General features: G+C 40.1%; 1 protein-coding gene across 6 annotated transcripts in view; it reads right to left on the minus strand.

Annotated features, from left to right (window-relative positions):
• Window positions 1-15,568, minus strand: part of mical2a (microtubule associated monooxygenase, calponin and LIM domain containing 2a) — a 99,087-nt gene that overhangs the window by 59,806 nt on the left and 23,713 nt on the right. The gene's annotated exons all lie outside the window — the stretch shown is intronic.

The raw sequence follows: 15,568 nt of genomic DNA on the forward strand, positions 1-15,568 counted from the left end.
GTCTGAAGAAAAATAGCAGTGACGACTTCAAGATATATATTTATTTAGACAGTGTACATTTGGGCGGTAGGGGTGGTATGGCATAGTGGGTAGAGCGGCCGTGCCAGAAACCTGAGGGTTGCAGGTTCGCTCCCCGCCTCTTGACATCCAAATCGCTGCCGTTGTGTCCTTGGGCAGGACACTTCACCCTTGCCCCCGGTGCCGCTCACACTGGTGAATGAATGATGAATGAATGATAGGTGGTTATCGGAGGGGCCGTAGGTGCAAATTGGCAGCCACGCTTCCGTCAGTCTACCCCAGGGCAGCTGTGGCTACAAAAGTAGCTTACCACCACCAGGTATGAATGAATGATGGGTTCCCACTTTTCTGTGAGCGCTTTGAGTATGTAATAATAGAAAAGCGCAATATAAAATTATTATTATTATTATTTTCAAAAGATAAGCCAATTTAGTGTTTCCAATCAGCCTATCCCCAGGGGCATGTCTTTTGAGGTGGGAGGAAGCCAGAGTACCCGGAGGGAGTCCACACAGTCACGGGGAGAACATGCAAACTCCACACAGAGAGATCCCGAGCCCAGGATCGAACCCAGGACTTTCGTATTGTGAGGAATTAATGTGAGTGGGAATGTTGTCTGTCTATCTGTGTTGGCCCTGCGATGAGGTGGAGACTTGTCCAAGGTGTACCCCGTCTTCCACCTGTGTGCAGCTGAGATAGGCTCCAGCACTCCCCCGCGACTCCATAAAGGACAAGCGGTAGAAAATGGATGGATGGATGGAATTATATTACGGTTGGTCAGGGTGGGGCGTAGTTTAATTTGCAATCTGGGGACACCTCCACAAACAAACATATTGCAGACAAACTCACAAAACGAGTTATAAATGTGACTGTGGATCAAAATTTATGCAAAATGTACACCAACGCATATCCAATACCTATTAATTATCTAGACCACAAGGAAGTGTTATGAATCTAGATTCAAATCATCATAGGTCCCCTTTAACTGTTATGCTGCCAGTGGTACTTGATGTTTGTAACATGTGCTTTATACAGGGGTTTTTAACCTTTTTGACTTCGGGGCCCAACTTTTCCACGACAGAGGGGCCCACTCAAATATATTAACACTGAATTAATAATGTTATTCTTGATTTAATATTCAATAAATATATCTGACCTACTTACAGTTTAACATAATAAACCTTGTCAGATCATATGAAATCAAATCAAACTTTATTTATAAAGCACTTTTCATGCACAGGCAAGTGGCAAGCACAAAGTGCTGTACAAAACAAAAAAACGTGTCAATCACAATTATATCACAAAATGATTATAGTATTATTAAATAGTAAAGTATTATTATGAAGGCTCAGGTCAGGCTGATTACAAAAATAACTAATCAAATATACTGCAAAAGAAGGGACTTATGTACAAACCCCGTTTCCATATGAGTTGGGAAATTGTGTTAGATGTAAATATAAACGGAATACAATGATTTGCAAAACCTTTTCAACCCATATTCAGTTGAATATGCTACAAAGACAACATATTTGATGTTCAAACTGATAAACATTTTTTTTTTTGCAAATAATCATTAACTTTAGAATTTGATGCCAGCAACATGTGACAAAGAAGTTGGGAAAGGTGGCAATAAATACCGATAAAGTTGAGGAATGCTCATCAAACACTTATTTGGAACATCCCACAGGTGAACAGGCAAATTGGGAACAGGTGGGTGCCATGATTGGGTATAAAAGTAGATTCCATGAAATGCTCAGTCATTCACAAACAAGGATGGGGCGAGGGTCACCACTTTGTCAAAAATGCATGAGCAAATTGTTGAACAGTTTAAGAAAAACCTTTCTCAACCAGCTATTACAAGGAATTTAGGGATTTCACCATCTACGGTTCGTAATATCATCAAAGGGTTCAAAAATTCTGGAGAAATCACTAAGCCCGTCACCTTTGATCCCTCAGGCTGTACTGCATCAACAAGCGACATCAGTGTGTAAAGGATAACACCACATAGGCTCAGGAACACTTCAGAAACCTACTGTCAGTAACTACAGTTGGTCGCTACATCTGTAAGTGCAAGTTAAAACTCTCCTATGCAAGGTGAAAACCGTTTATCAACAACACCCAGAAACGCCGTCGACTTCGCTGGGCCTGAGCTCATCTAAGATGGACTGATACAAAGTGGAAAAGTGTTCTGTGGTCTGACGAGTCCACATTTCAAATTGTTTTAGGAAACTGTGGACGCCGTGTCCTCCGGACCAAAGAGGAAAAGAACCATCCGGATTGTTTTAGGCGCAAAGTTGAAAAGCCAACATCTGTGATGGTATGGGGGTGTATTAGTGCCCAAGACATGGGTAACTTACACATCTGTGAAGGCGCCATTAATGCTGAAAGGTACATACAGCTTTTGGAGCAACATATGTTGCCATCCAAGCAACGTTACCATGGACGTCCCTGCTTATTTCAGCAAGACAATGCCAAGCCACGTGTTACATCAACGTGGCTTCATAGTAAAAGAATGCGAGTACTAGACTGGCCTGCCTGTAGTCCAGACCTGTTTCCCATTGAAAATGTGTGGCACATTATGAAGCCTAAAATACCATAACGGAGACCCCCGGACTGTTGAACAACTTAAGCTGTACATCAAGCAAGAATGGGAAAGAATTCCACCTGAGAAGCTTAAAAAATGTGTCTCCTCAGTTCCCAAACGTTTACAGAGTGTTGTTAAAAGGAAAGACCATGTAACACAGTGGTGAACATGCCATTTCCCAACTACTTTGGCACGTGTTGCAGCCTTGAAATTCTAAGTTAATTATTAATTGCCAAAAAAAAATTAAGTTTATGAGTTTGAACATGAAATATGTCTTTGTAGTGCATTCAACTGAATATGGGTTGAAAAGGATTTGCAAATCATTGTATTCTGTTTATATTTACATCTAACACAATTTCCCAACTCATATGGAAACGGGGTTTGTACATGCAATTATGCAGTGCTAAAAAAAAAATTCTAACGTAATAATAAATAATAATATACATGTTTCTTAAATAAACTGTCAATAAAATTTAAGTGCAAATGAAATACATCATCACCACTCTACTCATAATTTTTGCACTGAAGAAACTTATTTATGACTTCAGCGCCAGACTTCTATTTGTTGATACTGTCATTAGTGCCACAAGTGGTGGAAAAGTGTTTTACAACTGAGTACTGCTGCGGCCCATACAGATCACAGCTGAGAAACAGATATTTTTGGCAGCCTCTCGGGGGTGCTCCTTGCCCTATTGCTTAGAAACGCTGCTGTATAATATGTGGTTCTGCTGATAAATAAAATACAACATTGTGATTGTTATCTACAAAACCAGTGAAGTTGGCATGTTGTGTAAATCGTAAATAAAAACAGAATACAATTGATTAGACTGCAAAGACAAGATACTTAACGTTCGAACTGGAAAACGTAAGTTTTTGCAAATATTAGCTGATTTGGAATTTGATGCCTGCAACATGTTAAAAAAAAGCTGGCACAAGTTGCAAAAAAGACTGAGAATGTTGAGGAATGCTCATCAAACACTTATTTGGAACATCCCACAGGTGAACAGGCTAGTTGGGAACAGGTGGGTGCCATGATTGGGTATAAAAGCAGCTTCCATGAAATGCTCAGTCATTCACAAACAAGGATGGGACGAGGGTCACCACTTTGTGAACAAATGCATAAGCAAATTGTCGAACAATTTAAGAACAACATATTGCAAGGAATTTAGGGATTTCACAATCTACGTTCCGTAATATCATCAAAAGGTTCAGAGAATCTGGAGAAATCACTGCACGTAAGCGGCAAGGCCGAAAACCAACATTAAATGCCTGTGACCTTTGATTCCTCAGGCGGTACTGCATCAAAAAGCGATATCAGTGTGTAAATGTTATCACCACGTGGGCTCAGGAACACTTCAGAAAACCACTGTCAGTAACTACAGTTTGTCGCTACATCTGTAAGTGTAAATTTAAACTCCACTATGCAAAGCGAAAGCCAATTATCAACAACACCCAGAAAGGCCGCCGGCTTCGCTGGGCCCAAGCTCATCTAAGATGGACTGATGCAGAGTGGAAAAGTGTTCTGTGGTCTGACGAGTCCACATTTCTAATTGTTTTTGGAAACTGTGGACGTCATGTACTCCGGACCAAAGAGGACAGGAACCATCCGGACTGTTATAGGCGCAAAGTTCAAAAGCCAGCATCTGTGATGGTATGGGGGTGTATTAGTGCCCAAGGCATGGGTAACTTTCACATCTCTGAAGGCACCGTTAATGCTGAAAGGTACATACAAGGTTTGTAGCAACATATGTTGCCATCCAAGCAATGTCTTTTTCATGGATGCCCCTGCTTATTTCAGCAAGACAATGCCAAGCTACATTCCACACGTGTTACAACAGCGTGGCTTCGTAGTAAAAGAGTGCGGGTACTAGACTGGCCTGCCTGTAGTCCAGACCTGTCTCCCATTGAAAATGTGTTGCGCATTATGAAGCTTAAAATACAACAACGGAAACTGATGAACAACTTAAGCTGTACATCAAGCAAGAATAGGAAAGTTCTCTTCAGTTCCCAAACATTTACTGAGTGTTGTTAAATAAATGATAAATGGGTTATGCTTGTATAGCACTTTTCTACCTTCAAGGTACTCAAAACGCTTTGACAGTATTTCCACATTCACCCATTCACACACTGATGGCGGGAGCTGCCATGCAAGGCGCTAACCAGCAGCCATCAGGAGCAAGGGGTGAAGTGTCTTGCCCAAGGACACAACGGACGTGACTAGGATGGTAGAAGGTGGGGATGTTAAATGGAAAAGTGATGTAACAGTGGTAAACATGCCCCGTGCCAACTTTTTTGCAATGTGTTGCTACCATTAAATTCTAAGTTAATGATTATTTGCAAAAAAAATTTATGTTTCTCAGTTCGAACATTAAATATCTTGTCTTTGCAGTGTATTCAATTGAATATAAGTTGAGAAGAATTTGCAAATCATTGTATTCAGTTTTTATTTACGATTTACACAACATGCCAACTTCACTGGTTTTGGGTTTTGTATTTTGACATGCCCCAGATTAAGATATTGTTTGACCCAAAACCAGAGATCTTCAACAATCTTTAAATACACTAACAATGATCACATGGATTGATTAACAATACAAAAACACTCAAGCAGACTGAAACTGTAGTAGGGTACCTTTAGGACCAGTTTTATTCAAGAACTTTATTCAAGTAGGGGGGTCCCCCCTTTTACATCTCCATCCATTTGGAAGACCTTGAAGACCTTTGGTCTAAATTGATGTTTTTAAAGGTGGAAAAAAAAAAAAATTCCGTACATTTAAAAGGGCTTGAATTTTAATTCCAATGAGCAAATATTGTAGTTGTTATCCAACAAGCCGTCAGCAGGCTTTAGATAACATGGTGCTGCTGTGAAAAATGAAGCAATAAAGCAAAATGACACATGGTGACAAGATGCGACATCTGTTAGATTTACAGCCTAAACTATATAGAACTATATCACCTTTAAACCTATAAAAAACTGAATAAACGTCTCCATTGCTTCTGGATTCTATGTAACAGGCATCAGTTACAGTTACATGGTGTTGACACTTGTTCTGATCCAGTGTGGAGAAACTGAGTGAGCGAACACACTTGCAAGGTTTTGAAATGTTAGGACCAAGTTTTGTGTTCCCGGCAATCAACCATCAAGTGTTTTGAATGTCGTGCCAGTAAGTCAGAGCCAGAACATGGCGTGTCAGTGTGTGCTCTAACAAAAGGTGGAGACTGTGCATCACCACTTCTGTGAGGTTTGAATCCTTTGATATTCCAATGTCCTATAGAGGGGAATGGGCCGTGCCCCTGGGGGGGCCAAGCTGGCTGCACAGGACACCAACACCACCCTTCCCAAAGTAATCCCCTATTGCTGCCACGCCTCGTCCTGGGCCTCAGGTGGGAGTGAAATGAAACTATTTATACAGCACTTTCAAGCCAAGCCCCAATGCATACAATCTATTATAAAACTTAGCTACATTAAAAAAAAAAGCCTGCCGGGTGCAAATCACATTGTCCAAATGGACCCCTCCAGTCCCAAACAAGACCTTTCACCTTTCAGAGCATTCATTCAAACACAACCAGACCACATTCCTCGGCCACGTGCCTCAACCAGCTCTGATCTGCTCCATCAGCAGGAGTGAAACCCTCTACTGTCTGCCCACTATCACTCATTGTGTAAAGACATTCACACTAGGGCTGGGCGATATATCGATATACTCGATATATCGCGGGTTTGTCTCTGTGCGATATAGAAAATGACTATATCGTGATATTCGAGTATACTTCTCACGCAGTTGCTTTTAGTTGCGGGCATTACACTATAGGCTCTTCCCACTCTTTGTTGTCTCTCCTTCTCACAGATAGCAAGCGCACCTTCTTACATACGTCACATACGTATACACCCTCGTGGAGCAGAGAGGTAGCAGCATGGGTAACGTTAGCTGTGGTGCGAGTGGTAATACGAGAGAAAGAAGGTGCAAATCTGGTAACAAATGAAGGAAGAATTAATTCCCAAGGAAAACAGCAGGGGGTCCGTCGTCTGGCGGTGGTTTGGCTTCAAGTGGGAATATGTCAAACAGACAACCGTAATTTGTCAAGTGTGGGGCAAAAGCGTTGCTACAAAAAGTAGCATTACTGCTAATGTAGCAACAATTAAAAAGTCGCCTGCTAGAGAATGAAGAGTGCTTAATCCGCTTGTCAACATCTCCATTCGGTGCCACACCAACAAAATGCCGAGGCAACCATTTCCACATCAACACCGTATGAAAAAAATAGTCAACAACAGATAGAGATAACGTCCGCAGTAACCAGCCACATAGGGATTTGATTTCCTATTATGCAGCTCATTTTTATTTCACAGTTATTGAAATATCTTGTGTGACATCATGCACAAAAGCGCACTTTATTTGTTTTGAACTATTGTAGTGGCGTTCTGTACAAAAAGTGCACTTTAATTTAGTGTTGTTTTGATATGTCATCTTAGTGCCATCATGTACAAAAGTGCACTCATAGCTTGTCTCTGACAATCTTGCACTTTCTGTTTTGAAATGACATGAATGTTTGTGCCACTGCTTAATAACTGTTTAATAATTACTAAGGGTGTAACGGTACACAAAAACTTTGGTTCGGTACGTACCTCGGTTTAGAGGTCACGGTTCGGTTCATTTTCGGTACAGTAAGAAAACAACAAAATATAAATTTTTGGGTTATTTATTTACCAAATTTGCTAAATCTTCCACCAAAAATATTTTTCTTAGTGGAATATTTGATGTGAAGTTATCGGGACCTTGGATAGGTCAATAATTCATAATAACATTGATTTTGATTCAATATTATGTTTTGAGCAATGACAGTTTGAAAGAAAAAAAACCAGCTTTGTTTTATTAGTCAACATTGCAACTTTTTCTAAATTACATTTAACCTTTAAGCTTTTTTATTTCACTTTTGATATGTTTTTGTTTATTTTAATAGTACCGGTATTTTTAGAATGTGTCGTGGGCCTTTAAAACATTAGCTGTGGGCCGCAAATGGCCTCCGGGGCACACTTTTGACACCCCTGCTATAGATAATAAAAAATTTAATCTGATAAATCTATGGATAAAAAGCAGAGCTTGGCGACGCATGCGCGTTTATTATAACTCTCTCGCTCTCTCTGTCTCTGCCCTTCCATCATGAATGCTGCTGCACGCACAATTTGTTTTGTTTTTAACCTCTTCTTAACCCTGAACGTACATTGAAAATACACGCAACCCTAACTCAAAATGCCGGACATTTGAGGCATTTAAGAAACTCCGCCCTGACAGCTCCGCAAAAGAGGACGTCCGGTGAAACGAGGACGTATGGTCAGTCTATCGTAGCTAACGGGCTACGATAGACTGACCATACGTGCACACCGAGGCACAACACACGGCAGTGTGTTGTGCCTCGGTGTGCATTGTTTACACAACGTGCGTTACACTACTTAATATGTCCGTGTGGAAACTCGTTCGGTACACCTCCGAACCAAACCGGAACCCCCGTACCGAAACGGTTCAATACAAATACACGTACCGTTACACCCCTAATAAATACAGTTTTGGTCAGTTGACTTAGTTGTGATTTCCGTCTCTGCATGAAAGTTTAAAATGAGCATATAATAATGCAGTACGAACAAGAACGTTTTAATGTAGACACATAGAATCATCATACTGCTGTAATTATATGCATCAAGTGTTAATTCAAGACTAAGGCAAAATATCGAGATATATATCGTGTATCGTGACATGGCCTAAAAATATCGAGATGTTAAAAAAAGGCCATATCGCCCAGCCCTAATTCACACTATATTATTCTACACCAAAATGGATCTATTTATTTATTCTTCTGTAGCGTTTTTCATCCGCCTCTAACTCCCAAACTGTTCATCCGATTGATCCCGTTCAAGCGTCAAAATGTTCAGCGCTTTCAGGACATGCATGCTCATTCAACAAACATTCCCCAATATTACAGGTTTTACAGTTATTTGAAAAGTTGTTTTGCCCTTTTTTTCTTTTGACTACTCCTCCCACATTTTCCAACTAATTTAAACCATTCCACCATTAAATAATTTGTCTTGATTAGGACAAGAAAACTTTTTTTTAACCCAAAAAATTCCCCGTTTTTACAGTATTCATCTATTCTTCCATCCATTTTCTACCGCTTGTCCTTCTAAGGGTCACGGGTGGTGCTAGAGCCTATTCCAGCAGCACAATTTTCCAAAATATTGGACAATACAATTGGTACTCATCCCACCATTCTCACTTACGGTCAGTGTTGGGTTAGTTACTGAAAACCAGTAACTAGTTACAGTTACTAGTTACTTTATTTCAAAAGTAACTCAGTTACTAACTCAGTTACTTAAACCAAAAAGTAATGCGTTACTGTGAAAAGTAACTATTTAGTTACTTATATATATATTTTTTAATTTTTTTAAGGCCCCATTTAATGCCCTTTTAGCCTTCATTTTAGTACTGTTATTGCACTGGAGAATAATACAATCTGTTGTTCAACTTGACATGCATTTGCATCACTGAACTCTGCTAAGCAATGTGCTCTACATACAACACACAAAGACAAAGATATGTTTTAAAGGGCCAATTTGTTTCAGACCAGAACAAATTGACAAAACTATTTTAAATAGCTGCAACTTAACATACATAAGTAACAAACAGCATAATAACAACATAGCTGTAAAACAAGAAAGGCACACACTACATACATAAAGCCTAACCAGGCGTTTTCTCAAGGAATTCTGAAATAAAATCATGTCTGAAGCCCAGAACACTCTACACATTTCCCCACTTAGTTTAGAGAAAAGGAAATATTAGCCTGGCCCACTAGTATCCCTCTTTAGGTTTGTGAACTTTATAGTCTAAACATTTAGAGTGATGTGATAATCAAACACTCTAAAAGTTTAAAATGAAAGAGTATATAAGAGAATTGACAGAGTGTGTGTACCTTCACGCAGGCCCGGCCCTAACCAATCAGGGGCCCTAGGCAAGATTTTAGGTGGCGCCCCCCCACATCGGCAGTGAAGTGTATATACCAGGGGTCGGCAACCTTTACCAGTCAAAGAGCCATTTTGACCAGTTTCACAAATTATAGAAAACAATGGGAGCCGCAAATTTTTTTTGAAATTTTAAATGAAATAACACTGCATTCAAAGTTTTTTTTTTGCTTTGTGCTATGTATAAACCAGGGGTCTCAGACACGTTGCCCACACCTTTAGGTGGAATTTGAAAGCTGGTGCGGCACGCGGGTTTTAAATGAATGGCGCTTGTCAGCGTCATGCATGCCGTGATGGTACAGCATATAGCACCCACTACACCCAGCGTGCCTGATCAGCCACACGTTGTATGGGGCTTCCGCTTGCTCACGTAGGTAACAGCAAGGCATACTTGGTCAACAACCACACAGGTCACACTGACGGTGGCGGTATAAAAAAACAAAACTTTAACACTCTTACTAATAATGCGCCACACTGTGAACCCACACCAAACAAGAATGACAAACAAATTTCGGGTGAACATCTGCACCGTAACACAACATAAACACAACAGGACAAATACCCAGAATCCCATGCAGCCCTAACTCTTCCGGGATACATTATACACCCCCCCCCCCCACAGTGTGGCGCATTATTAGTAAGAGTGTTAAAGTTTTTTTTTTTATACCGCCGCCGTCAGTGTGACCTGTGTGGTTGTTGACCAAGTATGCCTTGCTGTCACGTACGTGTGCAAGCAGAAGATGTATATTGTATAACAAGTGTTGGGCTGGCACGCTGTTAATACAGATTGTAGAGGGCGCCAAATGTTGTACCATCATAGCACGCCCTTATTATAGCCGTAAGGGTGAAAATCGGTGATTATTAATCCCGGGTGTTTTCTGCGAGAGGCACTGAAATCCGGAAGTCTCACGGGAAAATTGGGGGGTTCAGCAAGTAAGCTGCTGAGCCGCATCAGAGTGATCAAAGAGCCGCATGTGGCTCCGGAGCCGTGGGTTGCCGACCCCTGGTATATACTCACAAGAAACCGAATAGCTTTGTCTTTGACCTTTTTTTTTTACTTACAACTATACCTAATATATAAAGGGGTGGAAAAGTGACTATTACCTGCAGGGCAAACATTAGCTAACCAGAAGGCAATAACAATGTAAACAAAAAACACCTGCTTAAAAGATCTAATACAAATGTCCCTGAGGAATGTAAGGTGGGAGTACTGTAATTACCTAACGTTACATTATTATTTTCCATAACAATTTAGCCCCCTCCACAATATTAACCCGACGTTAAAACAGAACTAGCTATTTATTGATTAGCAATTGCCGAATCATGTAACATTAGCTTAATGCTAAAAAGCCAGGTTACTATCACATTCTGTATCAGACAAATAATTTCATGTAGGCTAACGTTACCTACCTGCTACCTCTGTCTTTTCTCGTTTCTCCTCCTCTTCTTTTCTCTTGTTTCTTCCCTGGGCACCTGACAGTTTTGGCCGTTTTGACATCTTGTGTTGATTTTTTGATGTGTCCAAAAAGAGTCATGATACGGGAAGGGAGGGGGCGCACCATGCGGGGGTAGGGAGGGCGTAATGTTGTAACAAATAATATTTCTATTAAATAGGCTTTACTTTGCATTTTAATTAACGTGGGATTATTTTTTGTATTTAGAAATAATAGTATCAACTTTTTTTTTTTTTTTCTCCAACATTTGTGGCACTGGCGTGGCGCCCCCTGATGGACGGCGCCCTTAGCATTTGCCTATACGGCCTATGCCACGGGCCGGCCCTGCCTTCACGTGTGCAGTGCCTCGTTAAAATCCAGTTGCTGTTGGAGGTGGAGGTGAGTGTGTCTCTTTACTAGCTTCGTCGAAGCATGTTGTTTTTGTCGCTGTTTCAGCATATTTGAAACTTACATTCAGCTAAAATGTTCTTTTCTTTGTGGTCGATAAAAGAAATGTACTGAAAATATCTCCATTTTAAGAAACTCGGCTTCGGGGTTCGCCATGACGTCTTGATAGTAGACACAGACACGCCCCCTCCCACACCCACACACACACACACACACACACACACACACACGTACACACAGACAGCGCGCGGCGCGCCTCTTTTTTGTCGCCTCTTCAGCAGCGACATTCAGATCTTCTCAGTTTCTAGCCGATACTACATAAAAAATAACGCAAAATAACGCAGTAACGCATCATGTAGTAACGGTAACGGAGTTACTAAATATAAAAAATAACGCGTTAGATTACTAGTTACCGCCGATAGTAACGGCGTTACAGTACTTTGTAACGCGTTAGTCCCAACACTGCTTACGGTTGCCTTTTTTTTCCTCCCTGAAAAAAATCTTGAATGCGAGTAAATGTCCAACATTATCGGAAATTATATTTGTTGTAGTAAAAAAAATATTTATTTAGTCTGAAATTAACAAATAAGCAATACTTTCACAGAAATGCATCCTGGGTAATGATGTCATTTTGACCTATTGCATTAAGAGTACACAATGGCAGCCACCTTTGTATTTCAATAAATAGTCCCCTTAAAGGCTCATTTGCAATATGTTAATGTTAGTTTATTTAAGCATTATTCCTTTTATCTAATTGTGCTTATGTAATGTACTTTTTGTGAAGCTTGACATTGAATTACTTTTGTAAAGGCATACATCTAGCAGCAACATATGTAATGATGCAGTATGTCATATTTGGTGACATGGATTCAAGCACAAGATGGATACAATTTGTAGCTCGACCTGAGGGTTCTAGGTTTGAGCCCCGCTTCTGCCATCCTAGTCACAGCTGTTGTGTCCTTGGGCAAGACACTTCACCCACCTGCTCCCAGTGCCACCCACACTGGTTTAAAACTTGAACTTAAATAATGGATTTAACTATGCAAAGCGCTTTGAGTCACTAGAGAAAAGCGCTATATAAATATAATTCACTTCACTACAATTTAGAAAAGCAGTCCAAGAGAAGCAACAAACAATTTGCAGTCATGTTGTTGTTATGATAGAATAGACATTCAATGACAGCTTACGCTAACCATATTATTAGCTAACAACGCCTAACACTAATGAGCGTGCATGTGTTACGTGTGTATGTAATTACGTACGAGAAGCTTTAAGAGGGCGGGATATATTGTGTAAATACATTGGCATGTTGACGCCCTCTTGGCATCTGTGTAAATGTTGCAAAGAGCCCCTTTAAGGAAACATTTTTGTTGTCACTTGAACAGTACTCTATCTAAATAAGTGGTTTTCAAACTTTTTTCATCAATTACCACCTCAGAAAATACTTGGCTCTTCAAGTGCCATCATTATGACCAACATTAAAAACAGTAACGTAGTAGGCCTGAATATTCATTTAAAAAAGGCAAATGTTTTTCTAGTAATTATATCTAATATTTTTGGCCACTGTAACATGACACACAGTTTGAACAGTAACACTGTGTTTGAATATTCAATTAAGTGATTATTTGGTGTACCACTCGACGGAGCACCACGGTTTAAGAATCATAGATCTAAATTGTGGCTGTTGAATTATTCTATGTATGCATGTATTCAAAAAACTTCTGTTTATCTGATCAAATACAATTATATTTTATCTATAACAATTTCAGTGGCCTTGTGGTTAGAGTGTCCGCCCTGAAATCGGTAGGTTGTGAGTTCAAACCCCGGCCAAGTCATACCAAAGACTATAAAAAGGGGACCCAGCATCAAGGGTTGGAATTGGGGGTTAAATCACCAAAAATGATTCCTGGGCGCGGCCATCGCTGCTGCTCACTGCTCCCCTCACCTCCCAGGGGGTGAACAAGAGAATGGGTCAAATGCAGAGGTTAATTTCACCACACCTAGTGTGTGTGTGACTATCATTGGTACTTTACTTACTTTAACAGATGTTTACCCAATAGGCTAGCTGTTGTTTTTTTTAAAGTACTTTTGTGGGTTTCATTTGGTTTACTTCAGCCCCTACAATTATGTTTTGAACTTACTGGTAAATAATGAACCCAACAAACTCAGTTTTTGTAGCTTTGTTTTTGCAAATTAAATTGTATCCTGTCACTTTGTTTGCTGCTGCTGTGAGTTACCCAATACATGTCTTTGTTTTACATAATTCCAGTGTCAACAATGGATTATTTTAATCACCAAACATACATACTTGCAAACATGATAAATGATGCAAAAGCGTCCAAGCATGGTGAGGAATGTCTGTGAGCTAATATATCTGTCTCTGTGACATCAGAGACAGATACTGAGAAAACTAGAACGTATGAAAGGAACAGTTTCTTCTACTGATTTATTTATTCCTCAATTTAATAAAGCTCATAAATCTAATCTAGTATTCATAAAAAGTTATGTTAACAACATTCTCAGTTTCAGTCCAAGAAAGAAAGAAGGACACAAATGAGTGAAAACATATGCTAATGAAAATCTACCACTTAAGTATCGCCACAGCCAAGTCACAGCTCTCTCTCACGCTAGGTTGTCTGAAGCTGTGTGGACTTCCACCATCACCATCGCACGCTGACAAAATGGAAAAGTCACATGCGGGCAGATGCAGCGAGGCCGCAGCACGGCTGTGAAAATACATCTTAATGACAGATGAAGAGCAGAGAATACACACGCGGGTACGCATGCGACATACATCACAGATTGAGCACAGAATGCTTTATAGCAACGTAGTTTTCTACACAATTGATATTAACAGCACTCTCATGTGTTTGACCTCAGATCAGTGAGAACGTGAACAATAAGACTGACATTGTAAGTGGGGAAAGCCACAGTAAACATACTGTGATACGATCATTACATTACTGTATGTATCTGACATTAATAGTGTTATTTTATTTATCTAAATACATCCAATAAGACATGTACCAAAAACCAACCGTACATGCTGTATACATTTTATGTTTATAGACTAGTGGTCCTCAAACCTTTTTCACCAAGTACCACCTCAGAAAACACCAGGCTCTCAGAGTATCACCATAGTGGCCAACATTAAAATACAGTAGCGTAATAAGCCTAAGTATTGATTAAAATCAAGGGCAGAGGTTTTATTTAACAAGTATTGAACATTTAATATTGTTGGCCACTGCAACCCCATTCTCACCACGATCTACAGAGGCACTATAGAGAGCCTACTGACCAACTGCATCTCTGTCTGGACTGGAGCCTGCAGTGCCTCAGACTGGAAGTCTCTGCAGAGAGTGGTGAGGATGGCGGAAAAGATCATCAGGACTCCTCTTCCTCCTATCCAGGAGATCGCAAAAAGCCGCTGCCTGACCAGGGCTCAGAAAATCTGCAGACACTCCTCCCACCCCCACCAAGGACTGTTTTCACTGCTGGGCTCAAGAAAGAGGTTCCGCAGCCTCCGTAGCAGAACCGCCAGGTTCTGTAACAGCTTCTTCCCTCAGGCCGTAAGACTCTTGAACGCATCAAAATAACCCCCTCAATTCCCCCCAAAAATGGATTAACTCGCTGGAATAAAAAAGACAATATAACATACATCCATAAACGTGGATACATATGCAAAAGTGCAATAAATTTATCTGTACAGTATTCTATTTATTTATTTCTGCACCTTATTGCTCTTTTATCCTGCACTACCATGAGCTAATGCAAGAAAATGTTGTTCTTATCTGTACTGTAAAGTTCAACATTGAATGACAATAAAAGGAAGTCTAAGTCTAAGTCTAACATTTACACTCAGTTTGAACAGTAAAACTACACTAGTGGTACACGTATCACAGTTTTAAAATCACTGTTATAGACAAATAAAGGTTGCCCGGTGAGGTACATGACGGTTATCTCCAACCATGTATTTTTATTTTATTAATGTTTATTGTTATGGCTGTAGTTTACAGCGGTGTGGAACTAAACTGCATCATGCTGAAAGCTGTTTCTAATATTGTATTACTTCTGCCAGGAGGTTATGTATTCACTTGGGTAGTTAGTTTGCAACAC

Source organism: Nerophis lumbriciformis, linkage group LG06 (assembly GCF_033978685.3).
Source record: "Nerophis lumbriciformis linkage group LG06, RoL_Nlum_v2.1, whole genome shotgun sequence".
NCBI lineage: Eukaryota > Metazoa > Chordata > Actinopteri > Syngnathiformes > Syngnathidae > Nerophis > Nerophis lumbriciformis.